Source organism: Protobothrops mucrosquamatus, unplaced genomic scaffold (assembly GCF_001527695.2).
Source record: "Protobothrops mucrosquamatus isolate PMUCROS unplaced genomic scaffold, P.Mucros_1.0 scaffold1897, whole genome shotgun sequence".
Taxonomy (NCBI): Eukaryota; Metazoa; Chordata; class Lepidosauria; order Squamata; family Viperidae; genus Protobothrops; species Protobothrops mucrosquamatus.
The window spans coordinates 34,334-37,817 of NW_015388023.1; the positions used below are offsets into that span (position 1 = coordinate 34,334).

General features: G+C 41.0%; 1 pseudogene; it reads right to left on the reverse strand.

Annotated features, from left to right (window-relative positions):
• LOC107294291 overlaps window positions 1-3,484 on the reverse strand; it is a 16,897-nt pseudogene that overhangs the window by 11,177 nt on the left and 2,236 nt on the right.

Sequence of the window (3,484 nt, forward strand, 5' to 3'; positions counted from 1 at the left end):
CAGGTTGAGATCTTGTGGGATTTTAAAATACAGAGAAATATTTGAAAGTGTTACACTTATTGGACTTGACACCATTGACTGCAAACTCCCCCACCCACCCTACTGTACCTCCTGGATTACGAAGCCTGCAGTTAGAATATGCCCAAACAAAACTCCATGACGTTCACTGTAGGAGTAGAGATAATCATCATCATTGTCATTATCATCATCAACTTTTGATTATTTTCCTGTGATGGTTGGGTTGGGAATTGGTGGAACTATGGCACTCTTACACAGTTCTTTGCACATCTACTCCAAACTCCCTCCTAAAACAAAAGCATATGTATAAATATCCTTTCTTCATTTGTTCCTCTGATCTGTGGCTTTTTGGAATGAACTTGAATGATTTACCTTTTTTTTTTTAGAGGGAAAGCTTCCACAAGAGCCTAAGGGGAAAAAAGCATCCACAAGAAACCACTTACTACACAAGTTTTGTCCCTTGGTCCTTTGTAGAGAGGTTTGTTTTTTCCCATAGTTCCTTGTGGAGAATTTTAGTAGTAAAGATTGGGAGAGAACCCTAAGGCTGGCCCCCATCCATTTGCCCAAATGTTCATTCACCAGCCTGCAACAGGAATGGACTGGCATTAGGTACTAGGACTGATAATAAATTCCCAATTCACCCACCCTCTCTTCATGACCAGGTCTAGCTTACAGGCTATGTGAACTACCCTACTGGCAGTACTAAGTTTGTATCATCCACTCCTGCTTCACCCAACATGATAGATGAGTGAGCTTCCTCCAGGCATTCGACATTCTTTTTACATATGAAGAAGGAAGGAAGAAGCAATGTGGCTCCATTTCTTTGTTGAGTTACCATTATAAATTGTCTGATTGTTCCTTCTGGGTGAGAGGAAGGAAAGGACCCTTCTACCAGATGAAGAGCAGCAGGAGAGGGAATCTATGAGAGTTTGTTTATATGAACGTGTTGTACTGAGTGTGTTTTTGCGCTGCAGTTTGTAAGTAGGCTGTGGATCAGTAGACTGATGACACTGAAAGCTAATGTTTTCAGTCGGGTAAAATCCTAAAGAACCTTTTATTTAAAACAGATCAATCATAGTAGAACTATGATGAGAAAAGTTATAACTGAATAACACACACTGGAGATGTATTTCTCCAATTATCACTGAGTATCTTCACAATAGTGAACGTCCATAATAATTTCATCAATTATCTTACTGGGGCAGAGTTAGAGAAGGGTTGGTGTGCAGAGCTGTGTTGGCAGCCCAAATTATCTATGATCAACAATGCCTAGTTGAAGCCTGTTGGATGGAACTCACACTTAAATAGTTTGGCATAAAAGTTTGCTTTTAATAATTTCTGACATGCTCCTCCATCATCTCTGTAAAGACGAGGATGTCATCGAATTAAACTAGGATCCCCTTGTATAGGTGGTCATGTAGTACCTCATTTATCAGCTTCATGAACACAGCAGGGGCCCACCTGGAGTCCAAAGGGCATCACTTTGAACTAGAAACTTCCCAGTGGGCAATTAAAGGCAGCTTTCCATTCATCTTCCTCCTTAATTCTTATTCAGTAGTAAGTTTCCTGCAGGTCCAGCTTAGTGAAGATTTTTCCCTTGGTGAGATGAGCTAACATGTCCTTCATCAAGGGAAGAGGGTACATGTTCTCCCTGCTAACAGTGTTTAAGCTTTAAAATCCATGCACAATCTCAGTGTCCCATCTTTTTTTTCTTTGCACAACAGGGGAGCGGCTAAGCATGATTTTGCAGGTTGGATAAAGCCCCTAGCCAGGTTTTTGTCAATGTATTCCCCTAGTTCATTCATCTCTCTGGGGGTCATGGAATAAATTTTTGGTTTGGCTAGTTTAGCTCTATTGCACAGTCAGTAGCTTGGTGAGGGGGGGAGCACATCACATTCCTTCTTGCTGAACACCTCAGGCAGATCCTGGTATTCTTTAGGAATGAGTTGGACCCTGGGCAACCACTCACCTGTGATTTTCAAGGTTTCAATCAGTTCATGTCTGTCTTCACTGGAAGTGGCTCCCTTCTCCCGGTCATCTTGAATAGGTGGAAAGGGCCCTGTCCCTAATCTCATGGTTCTCACCCCGTTTTCCCACCATATGGTAGGTCATCATTTATCTAGCCAGGCCAACCCCAGGATTACAGTCTCTGTCATTTTGATGATCATCACAAAACGGATAATTTCCCAATGCTGCCCCGTTTCTAGCCATACTGATCCAGTTAGGTGTGTTGCAGGTGACCCTCCCATTAATGACCCATCGACCTGCTCAAATTTCATGACTAGAGACAGTCGGTTGGCTCGGATTCCTAGCATAAGCACAATTTGGAGATTGATCAAGCATCGGGTACAGAGTAAGCCCCCTTCAATCGATCTGCAGCAGATTTTTCAGGCAATGTCTTTGGTGAGACAGGAGGAAAGCCTTCTTCAGTTTTTCATCAATCCTGGAAAGAAATGTTCTGACTTTCAGCAAGAGAGACAAAGGGTTTAATCTATTACAGTGACTGACTGGACTAATTCAAATTTAAAAGTTGTGTTAGTGTCTGGTGGGACAAATAAACAGCCAGTGTTTCTATGGTAAGAAATAATCCTTATAACTGCAGTTACTAAATTTATCAGTCTGTACTGCATATGGTGCACTAATGCATATACTCTTTCCACAATGACAAAATTGATCATCATGTTGCATTCAAGAACGTGTCCCTGTTCGTGGGCAAATAATGCAGAAATCGCAAACAAACTTTGAATTCTATAGGATTCGATAGCACTTGCCCAATAACTACTACATATAGTTCCAACATATGCAAGTCCTACGGTTGACCCAAAATACTTATATGCAAATAAGTGACTAACATCATTTTCTAAAATTTTAAGAAGATTGTTTCTTCTCCAGTTATTAAACAATGGAAGTGTTCTACTTGATGCAGAGGTAATGTTTATGGAGTTGTTTTGTGACCAGATCACTAATCCTGCTATTGACAAATGAACAGAAAGGGAATCATAGAATGAATTTGCAGTGTGGACAATATCTAGAACTCGCATAGTAATAAAAGATTCATTGCTGTGAAACTGCAAATATAATTTATGATCAATCACAATTGCCACTTTAACATATCTCGTATGTGGCCACCAGGATTTTCCAAAAACATCTTAGTTTGCAAGATTCTCTGTTTCAGGAATTATGTCGTCTTGATGGCTCTGCTCTTCCTGTCCTACTCCACAAGGCATTCGGACAGCCCCTTCCTCTACTTCTAACCGAAACACCACGTGTTGAAAGGTAGAAGATTCCTGGACTGGCTCAATTTCATAGGTCTTATTTTCAATTTGCAAGAGACCTCTCAGTCCTCCTGAACATGTGCTGAGGGTGACTTGAGAAGAGGACTTTCTCTGTATAAATCCATGGTAGAAACAATCGTCCTTGATAAAAGGGTGATCCACCTGGAGAATCCCTGCTGTGTCATAGGTGA